The sequence below is a fragment of the Ursus arctos genome, unplaced genomic scaffold (assembly GCF_023065955.2).
Source record: "Ursus arctos isolate Adak ecotype North America unplaced genomic scaffold, UrsArc2.0 scaffold_19, whole genome shotgun sequence".
Lineage (NCBI taxonomy): Eukaryota > Metazoa > Chordata > Mammalia > Carnivora > Ursidae > Ursus > Ursus arctos.
In genome coordinates this window covers 51,066,275-51,079,459 of record NW_026622863.1, presented here as the reverse complement: position 1 = coordinate 51,079,459, position 13,185 = coordinate 51,066,275, and positions in this window count along the sequence as shown.

Below are 13,185 nucleotides of genomic sequence, written 5' to 3'. Positions count from 1 at the left end.
GCCCCATGTCGGGCTCCCTGCTCAGCAAGGCGTCTGTTTCTCCCTCAGCCCCTACCCCCTGCTCATTCTCTCTCTCGAGTACATAAATAAAATCTTCAAAAAAAAAAAAACAGGGGCGCCTGGGTGGCACAGGGGTTAAGCGTCTGCCTTCAGCTCAGGGCATGATCCCGGCGTAATGGGATCGAGCCCCACATCAGGCTCCTCTGCTATGAGCCTGCTTCTTCCTCTCCCACTCCCCCTGCTTGTGTTCCCTCTCTCGCTGGCTGTCTCTATCTCTGTCAAATAAATAAATAAAATCTTTAAAAAAAAAAAAAAAACTGCCGCCTACCAACACATGCTATGACATGGATAAACCTCAAAAAATGGTGCTAAGTGAAAGGAGCCAGACACAAAAGGCCACATACTATAAGACTCCATGTGTATGAAATGCCCAGAAGAGACAAATCCACGGAGACGGAGGTAGATTAGTGGTTCCCAGGGGTTGGGGGAGGGGAGAGTGGGGAGTGACTACTAACAGGTGTGGGGTCTCCTTCTGGGGTGATGGAAAAGTTCTGGAACTGGATACTGTATACATTAAAATGGTAAATTTTAGGGGCACGTGGGTGGCTCAGTCAGTTAAGCATCTGCCTTTGGCTCAGGTCATGATCTCAGGGTCCTGAGATGGAGCCTCACGGGGCTCCCTGCAGATCAGGGAACCTGTTTCTCCCTCTCCCTCTGTCCTTCTCCCTTTGTCTCTCTCGCCGCTTGTTCTCTCTCTCTCAAATAAATAAATAAAATCTTTAAAAATAAATAAATAAAATGGTAAATTTTATCTTACGGGTTTTTTAACCGCTTTTTTTTTTTTTTTTTTTTTTTTTTTTTTTTAGTGTAAAGAAGACAAAACCCAAACCATACCGCAGGTCAAGAGAGAGAGTCCCTGGAAGAAAGGAAAAAGCTTTTTCCTGCTTTTTGTTACAGGGACCCCACAAATTACGTAGCCGGTTCTGGTGAGAAGCCGGACCAGGGGAGTGTGGTCACCACTGCGCAGGGGCTGGGTCGATGATCGATGAGCGTCTCTCTCTTGAAGAGCTGGGACAACATTGGAATCAAAGACATACCCGGGGCCACTGTGCTTCTGTGCGACCCAACTCCTCAGCTTCCTAGCTATGCATGTAGTAAAGAATTAGCCTGAAGTAAAGACTGGCCTGGCCTTTGCCTGGGCTCCTGGAGGGGTCTGGCGTAGGGACCCCTGAGCTCTTGGAATGTCCTGCCTGGTAAGAGCGCCTTAGTTTATCTGGGGGCCTTGGGCCACAGCAGATAGGCACTGGATCTGTCTGCCCCCTGGTGGGGCTAAAATCTGAACAAGTCAGCCATGGTGGCGGGGGGTGTGGGGGGTGCTCCGCGTCTATGCGACTGTCCCTATTGTAAGTAGCACAAGCTAGGTGGCTTAAAACAATAGGTCTTGTTCTTCAGGTCTTTCTAGTGAATCATCGAACCTCAGGGTGGTGTTGGGGACCCCCAGAACAGACTGTCTCCCTCCTTCAGGGTGCAGGAAGCCAGGGGGAGGCGGTGCCCCGCGTCCTGGCTCCGCAGGTCCGCAGACCCCGGCTCGGCGCGCCCCCTGGTGGCCCCGCGGCGCTCTGCTCTCAGCGAGCCCGGGCGCGGAGCCTGCCCTCGCCGGGAAGCTGCTGACTAGGGGACAGGTTCTGTGACTGAGTTCACACAGGGGACAAGCCCAATCCGAAACCGCACAGAGAAAGCTTCAGTTCCTTTGCATGGTAAACGGTTCCTCACTTAACTTCTCAACCACTTGTCTCTCAAACACGAGGCGACTTGTCCCTTTTAACTAAAAGGTCCCAGGAGGTGCCACAGAGACCCCACACAGCAGCAGCAGAGCGCACCCCCACCCCCTGGCATGTGGATAGAAGGTCATTGTGTTCCCTGCCCATCCCTCCCGTTGCCATTGCTACAATATCGTCCACAACCCGACCTGGGCCCTGTGGACAGCAGCCCTGGAGGGGCGGCTCTGCGGATCGGGGACACCGGGACCTCTGTCTCCAACTCAGTCACTCTGCCTTGTCTGGGTTTAAGTCCGTTTTTCAATTTCTGCAGAATTGCAAGAAGGGCGCCTCAAATTTCCCTTCTTTCAAATCAAGTAAGCGGTTCCTTGCTTTTCCAGTAGATGACCAGAAAGAATGAGGGGAGGGGGTGAGCCCCCGGCAGGACTCCAGGGACCCAGGCCCACACAGCACTGACACGTTGTGGGTGCTGAGGACTGAGGAGTCACCCAATGCCAGGCAGTGTCCAGGGGAAGAGAGAAGCCCTAATTCCTTCTCTTCTTCAGCAGACATCATTGCCTCTGGGTCTCCTTGGCCTGACAACCGGGGTCCAGTTGCGTGGATACAGAGGCCACCCTTCCTGAGAGAAACAGGAGGGTGGAGAGCCTCCCGGGACTCACGAGGAATGACACCCAAATGTGTGTGCGTGCAAGTGTGTGTATGTATCAGTCTTGCGTGTCTGCTTTATATGCACGTGTGTGTCCGTATCTGTGTAGCTGCCTGTGGGTGTGCAGGTCTGTGTCTCTGAGTGTGTTTTCTATTCATGTGTCTATAGGGGGTGAGGAGACTTATTTGTGTGTATATCTATGCACACATGCTCGGTATTTGATTTTTTAAAATTTATTATTTGGGGGGGGGAGGGAATGAGCAAGGAGGATGGTCAGAGGGAGAAGCAGACTCCCTGCTGAACAGGGAGCCCAATGCGGGGGCTTGATCTCAGGACCCCGGGATCATGACCTGAGCCAAAGGCAGATGCCCAACCGACTGAACCACCCAGGTGCCCCATGCTGGGTATTTGAAACCAGCCTCAAAAGCTAATATTGAGAGAGACCATGTATATCTTTGGTACCATATTGGGGATTTGGGTCATTATTTCCAGAGCAACAGGAGCCCCCTTAAAGTGTTTTAAAAAGCAGGAAAATTGTGCTTCTAACAGTGAAAATGCCAAGTGGTCCTGCAGAGCCTTCTCACTCATCAGGGGAGACTCAGAAGTGGCTGCCCCCCAGCCTCTGACTTGTTCTGCACACAAGACTCCTTTCTTCCAGTCTTGGAAGGGGTATCTCTGCACCCGAACATGTCTGTAAGGCTGAGCTGGGCCAGGAGAGCCGAATCCTGCGCCCCTCACAGCCCTTGAACCCTGGAGTACCGGAGCTGCCCCAGGTGGGGTCAGGGCATGAAAGTGAATTCACCTGCTGAGCTCAAGTACATCCGCTAGGGTCAGGTGCAAGGTCAGCACGTGACTTCCCTAAACTCCTCCCACGGTCCTGGCTGTGGTTCGCGGACGCTGAGGCGGGGGAGGCTCAGAACAGGTACAGGGGCTGGACGTCTAGGACTACGAGATGGGCCATGGCCCCGCGGAGAGATGGAGGGGGTAGCGAAGGGATGGGGCTGAGAGAGTGTTTCTTTCTCTCCCCTCCCACAAACAGAACCAGAGAAAATGCCATATCCCAGGCAGAAGATTCGAGAAGGCAACAGTGGCCCCCAAAGATGTCCTCACTCTACCCCCCAGAGCCTGTGAATATGTGAGCTTGCAGGGCAAAGGGGACTCTGCAGGTATCATTACGTTAAAGGTCATGGGACGGAGAGATGATCCGGGGGAACCTAAGTGTAATCCTAAGTTTGTAAGAAGGAGGCAGAGGGAGATCTGACGGCAGAATAGACAGGAGGATAGGTAACAACGGAAGAGGCTGTAGTGACACCATGGGGCCAGGAATGCTGGCGGCCACCGGGAACTTCAGGAAGCAAGGAACGGATTCGCCCTAGAACCCCCAGAAGGAACCAACCCTGCCGACGCCTTGACTTTAGCTCGTGAGGTTCGCTTTGGACCTTTGGACTCCAGAACTGTAAGAGAATACATTTGTCTTGTTTTAGCCTCTACGTTTAAGTTGAACCCCCCTCTCCCTTGAGAGGCTCCAGGGGCGGGTCTATCTCCTGGCCTTTTCCAGCTTCTAGAACTGCATTCCGTGCCTTGCAGCCCCTTCCTCCATTTTCAAAGCCAGCTGTGTGGCATCTTCTCTCTCGGACTCCGCTTTGAGCTGCTTTTCTGTCCCCTGGCTTTCGCTTCTGTGTCCCAATCTCCCTTTGCTTCCCTCTTATAAGAATGTTTGGAGTTGGGTGATGGGCATTAAGGAGGGCACGTGTTGTAATGGGCACTGGGTGTTATATGCAACTGATGAATCATTGAACACTACCTCTAAAACTAATGATGTACTATATGTTGGCTAATTGAATTTTTTTTAAAGATTTTATTTATTTATTTGACAGAGAGAGACAGCCAGCGAGAGAGGGGGAACACAAGCAAGGGGAGTGGGAGAGGAAGAAGCAGGCTCTTAGTGGAGGAGCCTGATGTGGGGCTCGAACCCAGAACGCTGGGATCACGCCCTGAGCCGAAGGCAGATGCTTAACCACTGCGCTACCCAGGCGCCCCGGCTAATTGAATTTTTAAAAAACAATGTTTGGAGTTACATTTGGGGCCCACTTGGATCACCCAGGATAATCTCCCTACTTCGGAATGCTTAACCCCGTGCTCGCTTCGGCAGCACATATACTAAAATCGGAATGCTTAACCCCATTGGCAATGTCCTTTTTGTCGTCTAAAAATTAACATTTATTTATTCTGGGGTTCTGGGGATTAGGACCTGGGTATCTGTGGGGGGCATTATTCAGCCTACCACAAACGGCAACACCCATTTCAATGATGAGGGGTGGGCAGGTATTCCCCCCTCTATCCGGGACCCTTTAAAATAGGGAAGGAGGGGCGCCTGGGTGGCTCAGTCGGTTAAGCGTCTACCTTCAGCTCAGGTCATGATCCCAGGGTCCTGAGATCGAGCCCCGAGTTGTGCTCCCTGCTCAGCGGGGAGTCTGTTTCTCCTTCACCCTCTGCCCCTACCGCCTGCTCATTCTCTCTCTGTCTCTCAAAAATAGATCAATAAAATCTTTTAAAAAATGAAAAAAATAAAATAAAATAGGCAAGGAGGTAGGATGAGTTATCTGTTCTCCAACGACACTGCCTGACTTCACAGGGGCCTATGAAACAGACAGCCCCTCTCCCTCCCGGGCGGTCCATCCACACCAGCCAGAGAGAGTGAGAAGTGATTCCATTCAAGAAGCAAAGGTCGCTCCTATTAGTCAGGAGAGAGAGATGTTTGGTACGTTCAGGGTTTGTACTGTGACCTTGTTTGTTGTCTGCATTTATTTATTTTAAAGATTTTATTTATTTATTTGACAGAGATAGAGACAGGCAGCGAGAGAGGGAACACAAGCAGGGGGAGTGGGAGAGGAAGAAGCAGGCTCATAGCGGAGGAACCTGATGTGGGGCTCGATCCCATAACGCCGGGATCACGCCCTGAGCCGAAGGCAGGCGCTTAACCGCTGTGCCACCCAGGTGCCCCTGTTGTCTGCATTTAGAGAAAATTGTGAAATGGGCTTTTTTTTTTTTTTTTTTGTCTTACCCTATTAGGACCAAAGAGTGCCCTTGACTGATGTTTGTGTCCTATGAGATTGGATTGTTGTTGTTTTTTTTAAGATTTTATTTATTCATTTGAAAGAAAGAGTGAGAGAAGGAGCATGATGGGGGGGGGGCGCAGAGAGAGAGAGAGGGAGAAGCTGAACAGGGAGACCAATGCAGGGCCAATCCCAGGACCCCAGGATCATGACCTGAGCTGAAGTCAGATCCTTAATTGACTGAGCCCCCCGGGCGCCCCTGTGAGATTGTTTCTGTCCCACAAGAGAAGAGCACTGCCTGGCCAGGATCTCAAGAGCTCGTTTTCCCTTTTCCAGTACGTCTCTGTTCCTACAAATTCTTGCTAAGCACCACCCACTGTGGGGGGTTCAATCAATAGAAGGGTATCCTCTCACAGTTCTGGAAGCTGCGAGTCTGAAATCACGGGGTGGACGGGGCTGTGTTCTCTCCGAAGGCGCTACAGGGAAGGATCCTCCCTCACCTTTTCCAGCCTCTGGTGGCGGCCAGCCACGCCTGGCTCGTGATGTCATCCCTGCCCTCCCTGACTCTGTCTTCACATGGTGCGTCTCCCTGCATGTCTATCTCTGTTTCTTTTTCTTCTTGCAAATCCACCTGTCATATTGGGTTCCTCACGCCCCCTACCGAGGAAGGACCTCATCTGAACCAATTACGTCTGCAATGACTCTATTTCCAAATAACTCACATTCTGAGGCTCCTGGGAGGACATGAACGGAGGGGAGCGGGGGTGGGGGACCCAGTATGCTTGGTCAGATGGTCATTGGGAACTCTGTGTGAAGTCATGGTTGTACGTTCAGGGCAAGACCACAGAGCCACAGATGCAAAAGACAGAGCACTCAGGGTACCTGTTCATGCAATTGGCCGGTGCGTTCCAGCCGCGTTAGCTCCCGTCTCTGGAGCGAGGGCTGATGCCACGCCCAACCTTGCTTCAGAATTCATCACAATTCCGTCCTGAAGAGGCAGGGCGTCTCCAGGACCGCTACTGGCCAGCTCACTTCACTTTTCCTCCATGCTCTTATTACAGTCAGGATGTAGTTCATTATATGAAAAGGATTTGTTTACTTGTGGAGCTGTTCCACTGACCCAGACACAGGGTCTTGCTCTGGTTCCACGAGTGACTCCACTACTGGCCCGAGTGTGGCTGGGCCCTGGTCTCTGCTGGAGGATTTCACTCTGGGATCTGCCTGCCCTCCACCATGCAAAGGGAGCTGGGTTTTTACCCCTGCAAGTGTAATGCAGAGGAAAAGCCTCTGGGCTGGGAGTCAGAATCACCGAACCCAACTCAGGGATCCTCCTAGAGCTTAGAAATGGGACTTTGGCGATTCATTACCCTGCTTCGGTCCTCAGTTTCTCTTACAAATGGGAATTTGTAACAATTGGTTTACAAACATACCAAGCCCTTTCTAAGTGCTTTACAAATAATTAACTCGTTTCGTGCCCACGACAAGCCTGTGCTGTGGGTGTTATTCTCCCATTTTATAGCAGAGAAAACAGGCACAGAGACGCTAAGCAAGCTGCCCAAGGTCACACAGCCAGTTGGGGGGGGGCGGCGGGATGGGCTGTCCGGCACCCTGGGCTGTCCTGCACCACACTTGTCTCTAAGCCCTAGGCGTCCCTGTACTGGTGGGGTTGTGACTGTGGGTTCTTGTCTGTGCTCCCCAATGGAATGCAAACTCTAGGAGCTGCGACTCTGGAGCAAAGAGAGGCACTGGATGAACATTGCAGAATGAAGGCAGGCGTGGGGCTCAGGACAGCTGCATCCCTTCCAACTGCCAGAGCCCTCCCGCCGCACTCTGCTCGAGGAGCTGTATTCCTGGCCAGGGTGTCCATCGCCAGCAAACGAGATCCTCCCGTTGACACGGGACCAGGAAGAAACCTGGGCCTCGATGGTCGGATGGAGCAGAATCCGCTCGTGGCGGGGCATGCGCGCCACCTGGCGGCCGAGTTCCGCCAACACAGCGCCACCCGGAGACCAGAAAGGTTTGCTCTGGGTGAGACGGGATTGCGTCTGAAAGGGAAATGCTCTCCGGAGTGTTCCCGGCTGTGATCTGGAAATCAACGCGAGGATGGGGGCCGTCTCCCAGTGGCTTCCAGACATTTCTGACCGTGATGCACAGTAAGAAATCATTTCACATTAACATAGTTTAAGGAAATGCCACCCTGTATGGGATGATATTTTTTACTCTGATCCTATGTCTAAACGCTGATCAGAATCTCTTCTATCAATTTGTGGACTCTATAACGGGTACCCCCGCTGCCCCATTTTTTCCCCAGCTCACACAGAAAGTTTATGATGGAACAAAGGTTAGAGCCCAGGCCCAACTCCTTCCAAACTCAGGGTATTCTCTCTCCATGCTGTGCTGGCTCTAAGGTCCCTGCTTGCCATCCCTGCCTTCCAGATAAGGAACCTGGGCTCAGAGAGGCAGAGACAACTGCTTAAGGCCACACAGCTCGGTTTTGCAGTGCCAGCCTCTGGCTCACTTCTGGAGGAGAAAAATCACTGAATACTCCCAATTTCACTGTTGGGTAAAGCTTAATTTAGTCCTTTCTCTGCTTCAGACCTGAGTGAGCTGCACCTGCCTGCTGTTTTCCTGTAATGTACAATGTAAATTACTGACAATGCAAAGCTCAGGCCTAAAACTGCAAGTCTTCCTATGTAACAAAAGGAAACTGAGGTGGAAATACAGCCTGTGTCTCTTCTCCATCCTTCACGCAAACTGCCCCACTTAACTATGTGTAAAGGCAACAGGGGAAATATGAACATGGTCCCCTGGGCAGCAGCTGGCCGGGACTGCTCAGGCCAAAGTCCAGAGGAACGTCAGAACCTGAGATAGGAGTTAGCCCCAAAATGCTTTGCCACCAGGGCCTTGGGTGCTCCGGGTGAACTTGAACTTGGACCTTGACATTTGCATTGTTTCCTGCCAAGTAGGAACCACCGGTCAGAAGGGCTTCAAACTAAGTTCCAGCTCTGAGGGCCCCTGACCCCCAGCTGTGAGTACCCAGGGTGGAGGGACATCCCCAGAAGTCTCAGTTACAGACACAGCTTCTCAGAGTTGTATTTTTCCTACTCTTCCTCTTCTTCTTATTTTTTCATCTTGCTCTGCTCCGTGCCAAGAGAGGGAAGATAATGAAAAGTCTAGGGTCATGCAAGTGGGACATCTAAAAGAACCTCACCACAATAAACTGGGGTCCTGTATGCGTTTCCTAGGGCTTCGGAAACAAAGTACCACAAACTTAGTCACTTAAAGCAACAGAAAATTCTCCTCTCCGGGTTCTGGAGGCCAGAAGTCTGCAGTCAAGCAGTCGGCAGGACTACTTTGTCCAAAGGCTCTAGGGGAAGATCCTTGCTTGCCTCTTGCAGTTTCTGGTGGCTCCAGGCGTCCCTGGGGGTATGAATGCATCACCCCAGTCTCTTCCTCTGTGGTCACATGGTCTCTCCTCCCTCCTCTCTAATGGTGTCTGTCTTCTGTCTCTGATAAGGACATTTGCCATTTGATTTGGAGCCCATATTTGTGGGTTTTTTTTTTTTTTTTTTCAAATACAGTCACGTTCATAGACTCCCAGGGGTTAGTTAGGACATGGGCATATCTTTTGGGGGGCCATTATTCAACCCACTGTTGACCCCAAAGACTAAAACCATCAAGGGTAAACAATTAAATTCACTCCTCCAGTTCACAATTTGCAAGTGTCAAGTAAAAACAAATGGTGAGGGGCATGTGAAGTAACTGCCCGATGGGCATGGAGTGACGGGAATGTTCTGGAACTAGATAGAGGTGGTGGTCGCACAACACTCTGTACTAAATGTCAGTGAATCATTTGCTTTAAAATGGTCAGTTTTATACTATGTGAATTCACTTTAGTAAAACAAAATTCAGACCTGGTAAGGAGAGACTTTATTAGGATTATGGCAAGGTGGAAGAGGGCTCAGGCTGAGGACGGACCAAAGTTCCAGATTCAGGGGAGTGTGGGGAGCAACTCAACCTAGGTTTAGTTAACAAGCATTTTGTTCTGATAGATCAATGCGGACAAAACAGTTCAGCAAATCACTTATGAGTCCCCCCTAGTGCCCTTTTTTGAGGGTGGGGAATTTGAAGGGTCTGTGTGTGGTCCTGTCTTGGGTGAACAGCGGGGTCATCCGTGGGTCTTCTCTGAGTCATGAGGACAGTGCTTCTTTCCAGTAAGCCCGTTCCTGAAATGGAAACGTCTAACGAGGCTTTCTTAACCGTTGCTGTTTTCCATATGCACAAGGCTCAGGCAAATTTCAGCATTGTCCCAAGTAAAGATGTTTTGGAAAAACTTGCCTGGGAGCAGCTCTAAGGACTGGTCAGCCCCCACATGGGATTTCAGCCCCAGTTCGTAACACTTGGGGCCCAAAGATTCAAGATTTGAATGTAAGTGGAAATAAATCTTAATACAGCAGTTCTCAACCTTTTTGGTCTCGGGACCCCTTTACACTCTTAAATAAATATCAGCAACCCAAAGAACTTTTGTTTGCATGGTTGTATCTATCCATATTTACAAATTTAGCAATTAAAATTGCAAAACTTTTAAATCACAGAAATATATAAGCACATACTGATTAGCTCTGAGTAATGATGTCATCACACATCACATAACCTCAGGAAAACTCTAGATTGGGGGGAGGGGGAGGTGGCAAATAACATTTTAGTAGTATTATGAAAATAGTTTCAATCTTGCAAATCACCCGAAAAGGTCTTGGGGACCCTGAGGCCTCCAGACAACACTGCATTCCTGACCCTTGCTTGCTGAGCCTTCCAGTTTTATTTTATTGATCATACTCCCTAAAGTTAGTTTTTCCCTTCTTTTTACGGTAATAGGACCACCTAGGTTGTGGCTGCAAAAATGGCCGCCCATCTGGAGACTACACTTCCCAGGCTCCCTTGCAGGTAGGTGTGACCATGTGACTAAGCTCTCCTCAAAGGAAAGGCCCAGAAAAGATGTGGGAAACTCCCAGCTCAAGTCCTTAAAAGGAGGTGGCTTGCTCTCCAATGATATCTCTGTCCCCCTTCCTGCTTGTTGTAATAAGGTGGTGGTGGTGGTGACTTTGCTTCAACCGAGATGAAGGAGGACACACCTCAGAATAATGGTTTCCGAAGTGTGGTCCCCAGACTAGCAGCAGCAGTGTCACCTGGGAGTTTGTGAGAAAGGCAGATTCTCAGGTCCATCCAAGACTTGCTGAATCAGAAACTCCCGGGCTTTGGGCCCAGCAATCTGTGTTTCAAAAAACCCTCCAGGGGATGCTGAAAGACAGTTTTGAGGACCACTGAGCTGGGAGCTGTGCGAGCAACAAGACAGTAGCACCTGGGTCCATGAACAACCTCAGGAGACCAGCTTGGATATTTATATGAGGAAATCGATCTTCTATCTTATTAAAGCCTCGGTTACTTGGTCATTGATAAATCAAATCAGTATCTTAACGATATATTCAAATACACCCTTTGGTTCTTTTTTTTTTTTTTTTTAAGATTTTTATTTTTAAGTAATCTCTATACCCAACATGGGGCTCAAACTCACAACCCCAAGATCAAGAATCACCTGCTCCACTGACCTAACCAGCTAGGTGCCTTTGATTCTTTCTTGAATTAAGAATTTTAGGGGGTCCCTCCTCAGACAAAGGAGCCCATGACTCTTTTTTTTTTTTTTAAATATTTTATTTATTTATTCGACAGAGATAGAGACAGCCAGCGAGAGAGGGAACACAGCAGGGGAGTGGGAGAGGAAGAAGCAGGCTCATAGCAGAAGAGCCTGATGTGGGGCTCGATCCCGTAACGCCGGGATCACGCCCTGAGCCGAAGGCAGACGCTTAACCGCTGTGCCACCCAGGCGCCCCAGGAGCCCATGACTCTTGATCTCAGGGTTGTGAGTTCGAGCCCCATATTGGGTGTAGAGATTAAATAATTTTTTTTTTTAATTTGGGGTGCATACATTGGTTGAGTGACCGACTATTGATTTTGGCTCGGGTCATGATCTCAGGGTGGTGAGATCACACTCCACATTGGGCTCCGCACTCAGCGCGGTCGGCTTGAGGTTTTCTCTCTCCCTTTGCCCCTCCCCCAGTCTCTCTCTCAAATAAGAAATAAATTTAAAAAAATGTTTTTAAAGAATTTTAAGGGCGCCTGGGTAGCTCAGTCAGTCAAGTGTCTGACTTTGGCTCAGGTCATGCTCTCAGGGTCCTGGGATCAGCCCTGCAATGGGCTCCCTGCTCAGCATGGAGTCTGCTCGTGCCTCTCTCTCTGCCCCTCCTGTGGACGCACAAGCGTGCACATGCACACACGCTGTCTCTCTCTGACAAATAAAATCTTTAAAAAAAAAGGATTTTATTTATTTAAGAGAGAGTGCACAAGTAGGGGGAGTGGCAAGCAGAGGCGACAGAGGGAGAAGCAGGCTCCCTGCTGAGCAGAGAGCCCGATGCGATGCAGGGACTCCATCCCAGGACCCTGGGATCATGACCTGAGCCAAGGCAGGTGCTCAACCGACTGAGCCACCCAGGTGTCCCAATAAAGAAAAATCTTAAAAAAAAAAAAAAAAGAATTTTAAGCATGTATCCACACCCATCAGGATGGCTACTATTTAAAAATACACAGAAAATGAGTGTTGGCAAGGCTGTGGAGAAATTGGAACCTTCACGTACTGTTGGTGGGAATGTACAATGGTACAGCCGCTGTGGAGAAGTTAGGCAGTTCCCAAAAAATTAAAAACAGAAAAAATACGATCCAGCAATTCCACTTCCGGATAAACCTTGAGGACTTGGAACACTATCTCATGTAAGCAGAATCACACACTGATCTTTTTGTGACTTATTTCACTTAGCATAATGTCAAGACCGATCCATGTTGCAGCGCTGTCAGAATTTACTTCCTCTTTAAGACTGAACTATATTCCCCTACATGTCTATACTCAGCCTCTCTTGCAGCCACAAGTGCCCACGTAACATACTCTAGACAATCAGATGCAGGTGGAAATCTACCAGGCTAAGAAAGTTTTGACCTCCTGCCTCAAATTCATACACGATGCCTGGAGCTGTGGCCTCCATCTTGTGACTATGAGGAAAAAACCAGAGACTCGGAGAGACTTCAGCAACAGCAGTCTCTGAACCTCTGAACAAAGCCAGCAGCCCCCTTCCCCCTCCCCCCTCCCTCTAATGAGGAAAATTAACCTCTCATGCGTATGCTCGCGATCACTTCTCCTGTTCACTGCAGCCCAAAGCATTTGTAACTAATACAGTGGGTCAGGTTACGGATCTGTCTCCCCGGCCAGAACATAGGTCCCATGGTGGCAGAAAACATGACCTTGCTCACACTGTGTGCCCTTCCCATCCCAATTCCTGGCTGGCGGAGACTGCACAGATGGCATGCATGCTTGAGGTCCTTCATCCTAAATCTAATAGTACTATCCTCTTGTGTTCACGGCAAGAACCACACAAAGGGCTTAAAATGGCACTTGACATAGTTAGCCCTGAACAAATAGATGTAGGGGATCCTCTCCATCATGGCTTCCAGGCCATGTTCCCACTGACCTCCGAACTTCCCCCGGGGGGGCTTTCATCAAACAGCTGGCTCCTTGGCAGGGGTACCCCAGGATTCTTACAGTGTCTGGGCCCTATTCGGTGTGTGTGACAAGAACCACAAGGAGTGGCCGCCTTTGACT